Genomic DNA, 17184 nt, shown 5'->3' with positions numbered 1-17184 from the left:
TTTGGGATTGCAAGATTCATGCACAAGTGGATGTGCTCGTGCAGTGCCTTAGTGTAGGATTCTGCAGTCGAACTTCCAGATCCCGTCTGCGTGGGTGTTGTGAAGTTTGTCACTTCTGACTTCAGTAGCATGGAGTTGGCTTTGGAGAAGTTTTTTAAGGAGGTTTCCTTACTGGGGGGTGGGGGTGGGATGTGGATGTCAAGGGTGATTTGCTTATGGTCAGACCTGACCAATGAGGAGGTGACCACTGGTGTGGAGCATCTATCTCCCATGTTGGTAATGACCAGGTCTAGGATATTGGAGCCCCTGGTGGGTCAATGGATTAGTTGATCCAGGGAGTTGGAATTTATGAATTCCAAGAACCGTTGGGAAAAGGACTTGGTACCCGAATAGTTTTCCCAATTAATGGCAGGGTAGTTGAAATCACCCAGTATTAGGGTGTTTGGTTGTATCTTAATATTTTCCAGTATGTTTAGGAAGGTGTAGTGAGAATCTTGGGGTATGGTGGGGAATCTGTAGCAAGATACAATTTGGATTGCAGTCTTACCTAGTGTTAGTTGCACCTGGAGAATTTTAGATGCATTGTGTTGGGTAACTAGCCTGGAGGTGTGAATATCCTTGGTGAATATGGACACTCCTCCACCTTTAGTGTTTTGGTCTTGGTTTTGTGGCCAAAAATGTGGTAAGAATTGTAGCCTGGTATTGCTGGGGTGCTCTCTGGAGCCTTGAACCAGGTCTCAGTCACTGCACAGATATCGTTGTTCTCCATTTTTAGGAGTGCCTTGAGAGAGTGCATTTTGAGATTTAGACTTCTAGCATTGAGTAGCATTACCTTCAGATTTTGAATGCTTGTATCTGTTATGGTGGTGGTTTTATCCTTTGAACCTTGCCTAAAAAAGGCACTATAGGGGTGGCAAGAGCTTTAGCCAGTAACCTGAATCCCAGGGGTGACAAAGCATCATGGTTTGTCGATCATGTCTTCCCAGGCAGACAAATACTGGATCCCCTTTGAATGACACCAGAAGCTTAGCCAATTGTTGAAGTCAATCATTTTGTCCTTATACTGTGGTATCATTCTGGGCGAAGGCAGGATGCTACTCAGGGCTAGGGTCATACCTCCTGGGTCACATGATCCAAGAGCTCTTCCATGTCTCTTTTCATTTAGTCCAGAGAGGTACGTCTCAAGTCATTCGCTCCAGCATGAACAATGACAGAGTCCTATTTGTACTTGTTGTGGAGTGACTTGAGTGCATGGGTTATGTGGCGAATCCTGGCACCCGACAGGCAGCTGACTGTAATTTTCTCCTTGTTCAGCCTGGTGAGTGGGACATCAGTGTGCCTGACTATAGAGTCACCTATGACTAAAGTGTTGGGTACATTGTCTTGCCTTAGGGGCTGTTGTTGGGTGGCACACTGGTGTTGTGAGCTATGTGTCACTTTGGTTGTGACTGGTGTTTGTTTGCGTTTTGGCTTCGGAGGTCCTTGTTGCTTGGGCAGGTTAATGTTAAGAGCCTCCGCATATGTGGGTTTAGTGTTGCTATGTGTGAGAGTTGATGGTGTGGGTTTTGAAGGGCTATGAGTTGCTAGAGGTGTAATGCAGGCGTTAGCCTTCTCCTCTTGACTGTCTAGCACAGTAACTGACAAGAGTGGTTCTCCCTTGCTCACAGAGGACAACCCAACAGCTGCAGAGAATGTGCTTATCTTTCATTCCTCAGTGGTTTCTCAAGGAGCAATACCAAAAGGACTGACAGAAGATGAGTTTCTGAGGTAACTGATTTGGCCACAGCATAGTCACTCATCAGCAGCTGAGGCAGTGAAGAAGCTGGCATGACTAGCAAAAACTCCAGTAAAATTTCCTTCTTGCAGATAGGGCAGGAAGAACCAAATAATCTGAAGTCTGCTCCATGTTCTACCAACAAAAGTGCCTGATAAGTATATATCACAGTCTTGAATATTTGATAACCCACTTGACAGGATTTTTAAAGTTTTGATGTAAAATTTTGTCAGTCCCCAACAATCAAGTCCAAGTCCCTATTTCTAATTTTCAACAAAGAGATAGCAGAATTTTACACAAAAAATATTTTAAATATTTTCCCCAACACAGGTAAATGTGACAAATTTAACATTTGTGAGGTAAAAGTTTCAGTGGCAATCACTAAAACAGAAAAAATAAACCGTTGCTTAGCAATATTGAAAAACTGGAAGGTTTTACCTAAAGGGATACTTATTTTCCCAGTCCTGGTGATGTGGTAGCCAGCTGTCAATCACTTGTAGCTCACTGGGGGAGTGTACTTTGACAGAAAGGAAGTTCTTCAGATATGTCATTCTAACCATTGACTATATGGCTCTCCTTGAGCTGTTCAGTACTTAGAGTGCATGGAAGGTGCCCCAAATCTTTGTATACTGGACAGTTGTTATATCCTTGGCAGGATAAAAACCAGCACAGCTTAGGCTACTGCAACAGTGATCCAGTGATGAACATGGGTTAGCACTGGACATGAAGCAAGACTACAGTTAAAAGAAGGGCTGTATATGGCTTGCAAGACAGATGGGACAGCCCCTCAGACATAGATACCTTTCCAGATGAGGGCAGACCAGAGGAAACTCATCTTGTGGAAGCTAATACGGGGCTATAAGAATGACCTCTGGCTTGCTTAGCTTGACTTTCTGAATAAACATGAGAATCAGTGGAAAAGTGTGAAATGTATAAAGGAGTCCTGGAGGATATTTCTACACAATGTCATCTCGATGATGCCCTCTCAAGGGAGGAATAAGAGAAAAGAGCATATTACATTTGCCATTGGTCAGGGATGCAAACAGGCCGCAGCAGGGCTTCCCCTCATCTGCATATAATCCTCTGTGCTACAAACTGTCAGAGACTACTCACAAAACATGAGTAAATAATGGCTGAGCTTGCTTGCTAAAGAATTCTCTTCTCCTAGGATATGGTCGGTTATCAAATATGTAGGTTGAGATAGCCCACTCCCATACTCTCATGGCTTCTTGACAAAGGGCAAAGAACTGATCTCCTCCTGGTGCTGACATACAGTAACACAGCATACCACCAGTGTGTATGGCAAGTACACCCTGAAGGAAGGAATCCTGAAATTCCTACAGCGTGAGAAGGACCACCAGTGTACTGATATGCAGACTGACAATCCAACTTGGAATATCTGTTCTTGACAATGTACAGCACTTAGGGCAGAGTCATTTGAGGTAATAAACATATCTGGTATATGGGACTAGAAAGGGTTTGTTCATTTAGATTTGCAGACTAAGTCCATGAATTTTAAATAAATCTAAATCAATCTTGCAAGATCTGAATTCAATTATTGGTAGAGAAACGGGATCCATCAGTTGACATAACTGAACTTTCACAGACCATTGCACCACTCTCTTAAGCCATCTGATGTTAAGAACCATGTAGTAGTCTCTGCTGTCAGTCCTAATAACTTTGGCAAGGAAACTTGGAAGCTGTTCACTCTAGTTAAACTTACCTTACAGCATGCAGAAGAACAATCCTGTTGAAGGAAGAAAGGCCTAGCAAGATAGTCAATCCAAGTGTGCATACAATGAATGTTGGCATCTGTGTGGGTTTCGCCCAGGACTTTCTGGTGACTCGTTGAGACACTGCCCCCATTGGGATGTTTGAGGCATCTGTGGTGATTGACTCAGGAGTAGGGGAGAAGAGGAAGACCTAGAGTTACTAAGACTTGTTTAGCCAACCAGTTGACCTCTTTTTAGGTGACATTGAGGTCAGGGTTGGAGAAGGTTACAGGATGCAGAAGCTGGGCTCAAATCGACCAAAGGAACCACTGAATTTACATAATGTGGAGTTGGCAAATGGAACCACAAAGATGGATGAGGTCATATAAACCAGAAACCTGAAGAATTATCTTCTTGTGGATTCATTCTACTGAGCCAGATTTAAGAGGCTGTAATGACAAAAATACACTTTCTCTAGGGGAAGAAAAGTATCAAGAAAAACTTCAAATACTAACCTGTGAGCAGGGAAATCTGACTTTTTTCAAGTTTAGTTTGAAGCCTAGGCTGATAAATAGATGCATGGTAAGCAGACAGATGTCAGTGTGTCTTCAGTGGAAGTAGCTGTAATGAGGCAATTATCCATCTTGGGATAAAGGTGAATACCTTGAAGGATGCAAAAAGCTATGACTGGGGCAAGGCACTTTGTGAAGACTCATGGGGCAGTGGAGAGACCAAAGAGTAAAGGTAAGTACAATTTCAAGGCAAATAATGCTAGAAAACATCTATCTGTATATATATATATATATATATATATATATATATATATATATATATATATATATATATATATATTATTATTATTATTATTATTATTATTATTATTTATTATTATTTCTTTTTGAATGGGAATGTGCAAGAATTCATCTTTGTGGTCTAGAGTACCAGAAAAGCCTTGGATGACAGTAGAGTAAAAAGGGTTTTTAATGTGAGCATTTTAAATATTTGAACCAGGAGAAAAAGTATTAATTTTTGAAAGATCTAAAATAGGTTTCCAGTTGCCTCATTTTCTGGGAGTCTGAAACTTTTGCCCTGATGAGGAGTGGGAAGTGGCTCCATCACTCCCTATGATAACAGAGTTGAAAGAATGTGACAGGACAGATGAACTTAGTTCTTTGGAGGGAGTAAGACACCTGCTTGATTAGGGCTGGTTTGTCACCATGCTGAACTATTTTAGAACCTAAGCATCTGATGTTTTCTATTTCCAGAGATGAAGGCACCAGGAAAGATCACCTGCAATTTATGAAGGAAGATCAGGGTAGGGTGGTTAGGGGGCAGTTAAGAGGCAGAGATAGTCATCGTTTTTTTTTCTTTTGAAACGATTTTCCCTATGCTTTTTTGTGTCAGACATTTTTTTCTTATATTGTTGTTTGGAAGACTTTTGCTGGATAGACTTAAATTGCTTTCAAAATATGTTTCCCAGGTTAGGGGGGGGGGTAGTTTCTATGTTACTTGGAAATAGGGGAAAAACAGTTGCTTGGCTCCCTGCATCATCTTTCTTATCTCTTCTAGCTTCCTAAAAGCCTCAGCTGAAGAATTGCTGAACAGAAGATATTTATCGTGAGGCATTTAAATGTTGAGCCTTTACATCTTCAGAGAGGTGCTGCAGTTACACCCAAACATTTATGTGCATGGCTGTTTCAGTAGTAGCATCCCTGGAAACAGCATCAAATGCATCATAAACACAATTAATGGAATGCTTATTGAACTGGAAAGCAGAATTAACAGTGTCAAGTAAATTAAATTCAGTCTTTGAATTGGGAAGGCTAGATTAAAAACTGTTGCATCTTGGCAGAAATGAATAAAAAAAAGTTATGCACTCACCATAACATTCCATCTGTGATGTCCATTTTAATTCTTCTTCAACTGATGGGTTCAGATCTGGGGATCAAATCTAACTCTGCCATTACTAAAGCCTGTGGCAACAAAGAACTCTCAAGCTTTTCCCTTACTCACAATGCACCAAACCCAATTACCTCAGATCTTGTTTGCTGACTTTAGTAGAATAGGCATATTCCTATTCCGAAATGGAGAAGGCTATATCTGAAGTTTAATATAAAGGACAGAAATGTCCTGCAACCACTCATTCTTCCAGATGTTTCCAGGATGGCAGTTGGTGGGATGGGAGTTGAGGAAGAATGAAAATGGACAGCACAGATGGAATGTTATGGTGAGTACATAACTTCTTTATCTGATGTTGTCAATTTTCATTCTATCCTCAACTGATGGGACAGAATCTCCAGCTACCTAAAATCCAGGGTGGACTCAAGGAAGGATATTCCTGAGCACCACTGAGCCAAGTGATGCTCTACCTCTGGAGACCAGATCCAATTTGTAATGAGTAACAAAGCTATGGGGAGTAGCCCAGGTTGCTGCTGTGCATACATCTTCTATAGAAATTCTGATTTGAAACACTGAGGAAGTAGCCATGGATCTAGTTGAATGGGCTCATAACAGGTAGAGTAATGTCCAATTTGTTATAAACAAATGAAATACAGTTGGTTAGCCACCAAGATAAAGTAACTTTGGCAATGGTTTTCCCAATTTTACTTCTGTCAATGAAACAAACAATTGGTCAAATTTTCTGTAATCTTTTGTTCTGTGTAGGTAAAAACATAATTGTCTGTGGATATCCAATAAATGTAATATGTATTGAACTTTGTTAACAAATATAGGAAAGAATACTGGCAAATCAATGGCTTGATTGATATTAGATTCTGAAACTACCTTAGAAAGAAAGGAAGCATTAGTCCATAGTGGAATTCTATCCTGCTGAAAAATCAAGTATGGTGGTTTAGAGGACAAGGCTTGAATCTCAGAAATTCATCTGGCAGAGGTAATAGTCACCAGAAAAATTGTCTTCCAGGAAAGATATTTAAGGTCACATGTAGATGCTGGTTCAAAGGGAGATTTAGTAACAGTCTGCAGCACCAGATTCAGGGCCCATGGAGGAGTAAGATCTCTAAAAGAAGGTCTTAGAAGAAAAACGGTGCCTTTCAAGAAGGCCTTGATTAATGTATGAGATGCAACAGAAGAACCATCAAAACCAATGTGAAAATTTGATATGGCTGTTAAGTGAACTTGAATGGTTGATGAACTAGCTCCTTCTTTAAAAAGATGTAACAAAAAGTCAAGAATGCTATGTATGGGGGCTGAAAAGGGTTCAGTATTATTTAGGTGAGCCCAGTGGACAAACCTTTTCCATTTGCTGGAATAGAGCTTTCTGGTGAAAGGCTTATGGGAAGATAAAAGTATTTGATAAACAGGTGAAGAGAGCATAGGTTGTCTGGCTGTTAATGGAACTAAAGAAGCTAGGCAGTCATTCTGAGGTTGGTTATATTTGGATGAATCATGCCTGCTGGGTGAGACAGGAGGTCTAGAGCTGGATCCAGAATCCAAGGTTGGTGAAGCAAGTGAGGCCAAAACAAGGGGAACCAAATTCTTCAAGACCAGTAAGATGCAATGAGGATGACTTTGCTCTTTAACATGGCAGCTTTCTGAAGGAAGTTTGGAATAAGCAGTATGGCTGGAAAGGCATAAAGTAGACCAGGGGGGCCAAGTGTAAAGTAGAGCATCCCTCAGTAATTCCTGCTGTAGGGGATTAGGGCAAAGTAGCTGCTGTATTTGCTGTTTAGAGGGGAGACAAAATGCTCGCAGCAAGGATATTCCCACTGACAGAAAATTATTTCTATGATGTTCTGGTTGAGGGACCATTTGTGAGGTAGAAGAATGCACCTGCTCAGTTTGTCTGCTATCACAATGAATTTCCCTGGAATATGCATTGCTATGAGAAAGTAGTTGGATGAGCTCACCCATTGCCATACTCTGATAGCATCTTGACACAAGGGGTAAAATTTGGTCCCTCCTTGATTGTTGATATACCAAATTACTGACATATTGTCTGTTTGAACTGCAACAGTCTCCAAAGGGAGATAATTCTGGAAAGCCTGCAATGCTAAAAGCACTACTCCCATCTCTAGGACACTGATGTGCAAGTTGGCCTCTTCGGGGGACCAAGTGCCTTGGACTGTTCTCCCTAGAAAATGCTCCCCCACCCTAGTTGGGAAGCGCCCATGGTCACTATGGCCTTGGGCTGAGGGGGGAATAAATGGATGGCCTTGTAGAACCTGATCTGATCGAATCCACCATCTGAGATCTGTCTTGCATGTATGAGTGATTCATATCTGATAAGACATGGATTGGTAAAGTATTGACCATTGTGTGTCTAGCATCCACTGAAGAATTCTCGTGTAAAATTGGGTTAAAGATACTAATGTTATTGCTGCTGCCATGGAACACAGAGGTTGAAGGACCAGGTGGACTGAACTCTTGGTACTGCATATTATCTTTCTGACCTGTGATCATATGGTCTGAACTCTTGAGGGCATTAGTGAAGCTATGTTTTAGTTGAGACTTTTCATAGTTTATGATTATCTCCAGAAGACAGCAAATCTGCACAACCAGACTGGTTAAGATGAATTTCCTGTTTCCCATCCAAGTTACACTTGAAATGGATTAGGGAGGAACTCTGTTTCACATGGATGGGAAGCCTACTCCATTACAGCAGCAGATGCTCTTAGACTAAGGAGCTTGTCAGAGAGTTTTATTTGTGTGGGGATACTATTCCAGAGTTTAGCAACATATTGGGAGTAAAGCAAGTTTTCTGGAACATTATTTGACTTATTTGTAAGTAATGAGAATTTGTAACCAGAACGGAGGTCCCTTGCTGGACATTAGGGAGGTAATACGTTTTGTAGTTCAGAGCATTTTTCTGGATGATGAATGCGTTTGTGTGCTGTAGTTAGTTGTGAATATGTTAGGTAGTTGTGTAGTTCAAGCCAGTTTAATTGCTTTAAGCTATAACAATGGTGTGTCCTATGGAGAAGACTGGTGGCAAATCTAGCTATTTTATTGTACCAGGTGGTAAGTTTCTTTCTTTAAATATTGTTTGTTTGTTAGGATAGAAGCGGTGTATAAGAGAGTTGGCAAAAGGTGGCTAGAGTTTTTTCTCGCAGTATCTGTAAGGAATCCATCAACCCTATAAAGGGAGCCTAGTTTCTGGTGTGTACATTTAATGATGTGCAGTATATGTTGGTCATATTTGAAAGTGTCATCTATTATAATGCCCAGATGTTCACTGTGAATTGCATTTTCAGTGACAGCATTATTTGATGACTTTATGATAAAAGAATGCTTTTCATTTTGTTAACTTTTTGAGGTAAAAAGCATTAACTTAGTTTTTTAGAGCTGAGCAGGAGGTTTGATTCTTTGAGCCAGGTTTCTACAGAGGAGAAAGCTTTTTGGGTAATGTCTTGGAGCTTATTTATTACTGAGGCCACACATATTAATGTTGAGTATTCTGCATACTGAACTAAACTAGCATAGTGAGTGGAGGTGTTGAGGTTATTAATAACTATATTAAATAGAAGAGGACCTAGGATAGAGCCCTGAGGAACACCTGTAGTAACTGGTTGAAATGCTGAGTAGGTTTGCTGCCATTTAACAGCTTGTTGCCATCCAAATAGGTAACTAAGAAACCACAACAAGGAGTATGTGAAAGTCCTACTGAGGAGAGTCAAATGAGTGGTTACTGGTGTGAGACGGTATCAAATGCCTTTGGCAAGTCTAAGAACATGGTGGACACAAGCAGACCATTGTTTCTATGTTGGTTTATTATACTGGTAAAATGTAGCAGAGCAGTAGTGGTTCTGCATTGGGGCCTAATGCCATGTTGTATGCACATGCCGCATACTTTGTTTTGGTGGGATCTCCTGAATGGCTTTGTAGTTTGTAAATATTATTACCATGATCCATTTATTTCATGTGACAACCAGCCACATGGACAAGAGGAAAAACAGCTTCTGACTGCCCCAAAGTTGTAGAGTCAGGCAAGATTTATCAGCTAGCTGCCCTTGAAAATGGGTCATCATACCCCTGCTGTTGCTTTTAAGTATTACTGCTTTTGGGCTGGAAAGCATTCTGAAAGTTGTCATGGCATCATCAATATCTCACAGAAAGTACAGCTGTGAACACTTACCATACACGTAGATGTCTGAGTGTATTCACTGTTGCAGTCATCACATTTCGGTTATCTGCTTGCAGTAGCCCTCAGTCGGCCTGATTATCAAAGTCTTGGGTCCTGCGTCGGTTGCTGTCTCATCTTCCATGATGTCAGGTAGTCAGGGGTATAAAGCATGCAGCCAATGCCATTACATCAGTTTTTCTTGCCCCAGATGTCAGGTGCCCCCCTAATGGGAAGCAATTAAATATATATAAGCAAGGTTATACCTCCAACAAAAAAGCAAATACACCAAAAAGCTTTTAAGCATAGTAAGGAGAATAGAGGTATAGCCAAAAGAAGTCAGGGGGCTGGAGGGATGGTAACCAGGACTGCAACAGTGAATACACTCGAATATCTACATTTATGGTAAGTGTACACAGCTGTACTATGTTCTTCGTGTTTCACTGTTGCAGTCATAACATTTGGGTAGATTCTCAAAGCTAAGGATGGGAGGAAGAATTTAGATAGCATTAGGACCAGCTATAAGGCCCTGCAAGACTGCAGTGGCAAAGCCAGCTCTGGATTTAGAGAAAATTGGCAAATGGTAATGCTTGGTGAAAGTATGTACAGAACTCCAGGTAGCAGCTTCTATGATGTCCCTGGTAGGAACACTTCTGAGAAAGGCTGTAGAGGTAGATGCAGCCCTGGTTGAGTGTGGTCTTATTCCCTGTGAGATAGGTTTTCCATGGTGCTTATACCATAAATTAATGCAATGGCCTATCCATTTAGAAATGATTTGCTTTGAAATGGCCTCCCCCTCTGCCCCTGCAGCAAATGCCAATAGCAGTTGTTCAGATTTCCTTTGAGGTTTAGTCCTGTCCAAGTAAAATCTAAGTTGTCTGTGCACATCTAAGGAGTGCAGTATCTGTTCCCTTTTGTTCTGTGGATTAGACAAGAAGGTTGGCAAATAAATGGACTGATTAGGAGCCACACTACCTTGGGCATGAAGGAAGGATTGGTTCTGAGGTACACCCTGTCCACATGAAAGATAATGAAAGACTCCACTGCCATAAGGGCCTGTGATTCAGATATCCTTCTTGCTGAAGTGATTGCTAAAAGGAAGGCTGTTTTCCAAGAAAGGAATTTTAACTCTGCACTTGCAGCTGGCTCAAAAGGAGGTAGAGTGAGTTTTTCCAATACAAAGTTAAGGTCCCAGGCTGGAGTTGGGGCTCTCCTGAGTGGTCTTAAGTTTTTGGCTCCTCTGATTCTGGGTTTGGACTGAGAAGGCCTGGAAGAGGCAGGAAAATACCAATTCTTAGAGGGCCAATGCCTACTAAATCTTGGAGGCTGTACTTGTAGGAAATCTTTAACAGTTTGAATAGCTTTTGCTTTTTCTTCCATCTTTTTAAGTACTTCTTCTGCTTTGTTGCCAAACAAGTGGTCCTGATTTAAGGGAGCATCCAGCAATTTAGCTTTAACATGATCTGGCAAAGATTGCTCCTTAAGCCAATCATGCCTTCTACGTACAGACCCAATGACAGCAGCCCTGCAAGATGCCTCTAGTGAGTCAAAACCACATTGCAAAGTATGTTTTCCAACTTGTTCAGCAGAATGCATTAAATCCTGTAAATCATTATTTTCAACAGTCAGGAATCAACATCATTTTCTGTTTAAGCAATGCAATAATATGCTGCTGATACTTTAACATATGAAACTGGCAGTTTAAGGCCCTAATGGCCAAGGTTTCAGAAGTGTATACCTTCTTACCCCATCTATCCAGCGCCCTAGAATCTCTATCAGAGGGGTTAGGATTTTTGGCAGTAGTAGCCTTAATGCCCTTGGGTCCCTGTGAAATGGTCTCAGGATCCGCAGTAGGATTTTTAAAAAGGAACCTGTAATAGTCAGGAACCCTGTAATATCTATCAGGTTTTCTGGGAACATGAGATAAAGAGTCAGGGGCCAAGCTAGATTCCAAAAAGGCATCATCAACAATGTCTAGTACAGGGGGGAAAGCTAAAGGCCTGTGTTGGGGCAGGAGTAAGAAATCCCTAAGCCTCTTTTTAGAATCAGAGTAATCCTGGCTTTCCCAGCGAGAATGCTCCCTAAGAGTATGCAAGGTTTCACCAAAAGAGAAATTCTCTGGAGGGGAAGCAGAGGGAATAGAGTCCTCTGCATCAGAATCCTCATAGGTAGATAAGGGTAAATCCTGGTCATCAGAGGAAACAGAAATTTCAGAATCCTGATCAGAAGTATCATATTCAAATTCAGTCCTAGGTCTCTTAGAGGGGGAAGGTTGGCTTCCCCTGATTAAAGTAATAAGGTCTTCAGCCATTCTTACCATTTGTGTTTTAGGCATAGAGGCCTGACCATGTGGTCTGGGCATCGGTTTTCTAGGCATGGTTCAAGTTTTAGGCCTTGAAGAAGAAGATGGCATTGGTTTAATATGCAAGTCAGTAGGCCTGAATACACCCTCAGAAGCCACTGCTGTACAACGGCTCTGGACCCATCCAAGGTAGAGACATCCGCAGGTTCCACAGTTGAAGCATCTCCCGGCATACTGGACTCCGAATGGGTCTCAGTAGAGGCCTGCAAATCTGAAGAAGTGAGTATCAGGGGTTATGAAAGCAACTCACTGAGTACTGGCGAACTGGCAACTAGATTAGGAGAAGCGTCGTTGGCAGCTTTGGACCTAGGCGGCCTGTCTCTATCTTTATCTTTGCATTTATTTGGAATGTCGGTAGTCGCATGGCTTACTGAGGAGATATCTGGATAATTGAACCGAGTACCAAAATATTTAGAAACGTAAATATACCGACGACGAATAGTTTGTTGTTTAAATAAGGCACAAAACTGACAGCAAGTTACGTTGTGGTCAGGGCCTAGGCAAGGAATACAGCACGAATGAAAATCTTTATGAGGTATTTGCTTTCCACATGAATTACAATTATTGACTTTTACTGACATTGGTTAAGAGCAAGAAAAAGTTTCCCCAACGGGGTACATAGCTTTAGTTGAAGACTTTGGTTCTGAAACTCGAAAACAAAAATTTCAGGAGTCGGCCGACCGGCACTTGCGAACTGCTTCTGCTTCGGGCACTGCATGGCAAGAAAGACTGATGTAATGGCATCAGCAGCATGCTTTATATCCCTGACTACCTGATGTCATGGAAGATTAGACAGCAACCAATGCAGAACCCAAGACTTTGATAATCAGTCCATCTGAAGGCTACTGCAAGCAGATAACCCAAATGTGATTACTGCAACAGTGAAACATGAACATCCTCAGTTATTCCCTTGTTCTTGGCCATGCCAAAACCAGAGTAGGAACAGATTCCACACATTCTACTGAATGAATGCTGGGGAGTTTCAAACTTGATATCAGGAGAGAGTCTTCGACTCCTGTTCCATCCTCTCCAGTTTGGCTTTTGCAGTGGTTTCAAGGCGAACTTACCCATAAAAAAGGGCATTCATAAAGATTACCTTTGTGCCCTCTTTAAAATCAGTAAGATGCAGCCAGGTGTGACTGTACACTGCTAAGCCAGTACTTGATGATCTAACCACAGCATCCACAATATTACTAGTGAGGCACATGGTTTGGTTAGCAATCAAACATGAAAGAGGTCAGGGATTGTAATTTAAACCTGAAATCCCCATCAGACAGACAAACCTTCCATTGCCTGGTTCAGTTCATTAGTCATGTCTGTCTGGAAATGCAGCATGTGAAACAAATAACGTCATCCCTCTAAAGGAAGTTGTAGAATGAATAAACCTACTTCCTAAGTTTAGCCATTGCACATGATTCTTTGTCTGGAGGATTGACAGCCAGAATCTATGGTGCAGTAATATTTTTGAGAGCATCTGCTGCAATAATGGAATGGGCTACCAATTCATGTGAAGCAGAGTTCCTCCCTAACCCAACTCAAGTATAACTTGGACAATTGGATGGGGAACATGAAATCCATCCCTAGTCTGGCAACTATGTCTCTAATGGACACAGGTGGCCTGTAAATGGTTTATCTCCCAGGCCCCTGATTATAAATGCTTCATCTCCTAGGCCCCTGCTTACACTTATCAAGGGTACAGACCTTGTCAGAGATTTGGGATGTATGGCTAAGATTAAAAAAGGCCCCAGTGGTTGTTAACACAGTATACACCTATGAGCCTGTGATGTGGTTTTGCCCAAAATGACCAATCCTTGGTAGGCTACAGGATCCTGTCTGGTCTCTTTTATACAGGTAACACCAGTTGAGTAGAAAACACCTTTATCAACGACACAAAGCTTTCAGGTATAAGAACCCTTCTTCAATGATAGACAACAGGTACAATAAAATCATGCTTTAAATACAAGCCCAACGCATCACATGACCCACAGCCAAGGTCATATGATGAACAAATCATAAAAGTTCTTAAAGATACATTTAAATATAAAACATAACAAAATATATTTGTAAAAAGTTAAAAATGAATCATTTCAATTTATTGTGTTGTAACTTAACTAATACAGGTTTTAGTGAAACACCCACATTTAAACCTGGAGCTATATCCGCTGATAATCTCACTATCCATTCATATTCTTTATTATCCAAGAGGTTGCATAAATCCCCACCTCTAATAGAGACATTAACATGATCAATGGCTCTAAATTTAAACCTATGTGTAGCCCCACAGCTTGTGATATGCTTTGACAACGCATTAATTTCACTACCCCTCCTTATATTAGATTTGTGTTCTATAATTCTTTCTTTAAATTTTCTTGTCGTCTTTCCGACATAAAAAGAGGGGCAGGCTTCACAAGTTGCTAGGTAAACAATATTATTTGTTGTGCAAGTGGCATAACAATGAAACACATACACCTTTTTAGAAACAGGATGAGTAAAACTATTATGTTTAGATGGATCACCACCAGTACATTTATAAATATCAGCACAACTACAATTATGACAACAAAATGTGCCATTACCCAACATCGTAAGAGAATTAGGTACTACATTTTCAAAATCTTTATAGCCTAACACACTCTTAATCGTCCTCATGTTTCTATATGTGAAGTAAGGTATATCACCCACTACTAGCCTAATGTCTTCCTGCGCTAGAAGAATTTTCCAATATTTCCTCACTATACCCCTGATAGCATAAGACATGGTATTATATGAAGTGATGAATCTTACACACACCTTACTCATCAAATTATTTGGTGTACCATTTATGCCCAAATTTGCCCCTAGGAATATAGGTTCATATAAAGTACTCCTATTGGACAGTACATGCTCTCTGACATCACTTAATATATCATTTGAATAACCACTCTTCCTAAGCTCATCACAAGTCTCATCAATTTGCTTTGAGCATACAGTGTTGTCAGTGTTCAACCTACTGACCCTGGCCAATTGTGCCTTCACTATACCCTTGAAAACATGGGGTGCATGCATGCTGGATGCATGTAGATATCTGCCAGATGACACCTCCTTCTTATACACAGACGTACTAATGATATTATCCTGTTTTTTCAGAGCAATATCCAGAAAATTTATGGATGTTGTCGAAAATTCAGCCTTAAAATTTAAAAAGGATGTATTATTCAGAAACATTATATAATCCTTCAGCTCACTCAATGTACCCTTCCACAAAAGGAAACAGTCATCCACAAACCTCTGATAAAAAATTAGGCTATCATTCAAAAAACCTCCTTCATTAAAAATATAAGACCTCTCAAACTGATAGAGTACCATATTGGTGTATGTATTAGCCACAGGTGTGCCCATGGCCACCCCTGTTTGTTGTAAATAATAATTCTTATCAAATATGAAAATATTATTTTTCAAAACTAAATCTAACAACATGCATACATTCTCAATATGTCTAACAGTAAATGTGGAAAACTGTATTAAAAACTCCCTTATGGAGTTTATGCCATGGTCATTCGGTATGACCGCAAACAGCGATGTAATGTCCATCACTACCATGAACACACCTTGACAATCCATATTTAGCCGCTTAATATCCAAATACCAAGACTTAAGCTTAACAAGAAAGTCTGAACTATCTTTAAGGACTGTTTCACACGTACTCATTAATGGTTGCAACTGCCTTTGTAGATATAGAGAAATGGGTTCAGTTATCCAACCATTTCCTGAGACAATTGGCCTCATTGGGGGGTTGTCACGAGATTTATGTACTTTCGGGATGCCATATAATTGTGGAATAATAGGACTAGGGACAGTAAAGAAATGAAATAGATCTAATGTAATGTCACCTGACAATTGTAATTCATAAATGCACATGTTAACATAACTAATGTGCTTAACTTCCATAAGTGATATTTGTTTGAATGCAGTATCATCCCCAAGTAAAGATAATACAGAACTTATATATTTAACTCTGTCTAGTAACACTATAGAGCCCCCCTTATCAGCCTGTTTAATTATAATACTTGATTCACTTTTTAATTCATTCAAGGCCTTAAATTCATGATATGTAAGATTATAGCCATTACTATATTTTCTATTCTCATACACTTGCCTTATTTCACATTCACATAAATCATTGAACGCTAGCAATACTGGAGCATAATTCGGTACGAACGTACTACATCTTTTACAGGCATTAGGATCAAACTGCTCATTTTTAAAAATCAATTTCAAAGCTACAGATCTAATAAAAAGTTTTAAATCTGTAATAACTTTAACTACATCTTCAGTACACGTCGGTATAAAATTCAAACCCTTTTTCAAAAGCGAACAATGTTCCTCTCTTAAAGAAAAAGAAGAGAGATTTACAATGCCTGTTACTGCCTCCTGGCTACTTAGGAGGCAGTAACAGGCATTGTAAATCTCTCTTCTTTTTCTTTAAGAGAGGAACATTGTTCGCTTTTGAAAAAGGGTTTGAATTTTATACCGACGTGTACTGAGGATGTAGTTAAAGTTATTACAGATTTAAAACTTTTTATTAGATCTGTAGCTTTGAAATTGATTTTTAAAAATGAGCAGTTTGATCCTAATGCCTGTAAAAGACGTAGTACGTTCGTACTGAATTATGCTCCAGTATTGCTAGCGTTCAATGATTTATGTGAATGTGAAATAAGGCAAGTGTATGAGAATAGAAAATATAGTAATGGCTATAATCTTACATATCATGAATTTAAGGCCTTGAATGAATTAAAAAGTGAATCAAGTATTATAATTAAACAGGCGGATAAGGGGGGCTCTATAGTGTTACTAGACAGAGTTAAATATATAAGTTCTGTATTATCTTTAATTGGGGATGATACTGCATTCAAACAAATATCACTTGTGGAAGTTAAGAAGCACATTAGTTATGTTAACATGTGCATTTATGAATTACAATTGTCAGGTGACATTACATTAGATCTATTTCATTTCTTTACTGTCCCTAGTCCTATTATTCCACAATTATATGGCATCCCGAAAGTACATACATCTCATGACAACCCCCCAATGAGACCAATTGTCTCAGGAAATGGTTGGATAACTGAACCCATTTCTCTATATCTACAAAGGCAGTTGCAACCATTACTGAGTAAGTGTGAAACAGTCCTTAAAGATAGTTCAGACTTTCTTGTTAAGCTTAAGTCTTGGTATTTGGATATTAAGCGGCTAAATATGGATTGTCAAGGTGTGTTCA

The sequence above is a fragment of the Protopterus annectens genome, chromosome 4.part1 (assembly GCF_019279795.1).
Source record: "Protopterus annectens isolate FY-2018-M chromosome 4.part1, PAN1.0, whole genome shotgun sequence".
In the NCBI taxonomy this organism is placed as follows: Eukaryota; Metazoa; Chordata; order Ceratodontiformes; family Protopteridae; genus Protopterus; species Protopterus annectens.
The sequence above is the reverse complement of the archived record's forward strand: the minus strand, read 5'-3'. Positions refer to the sequence as shown.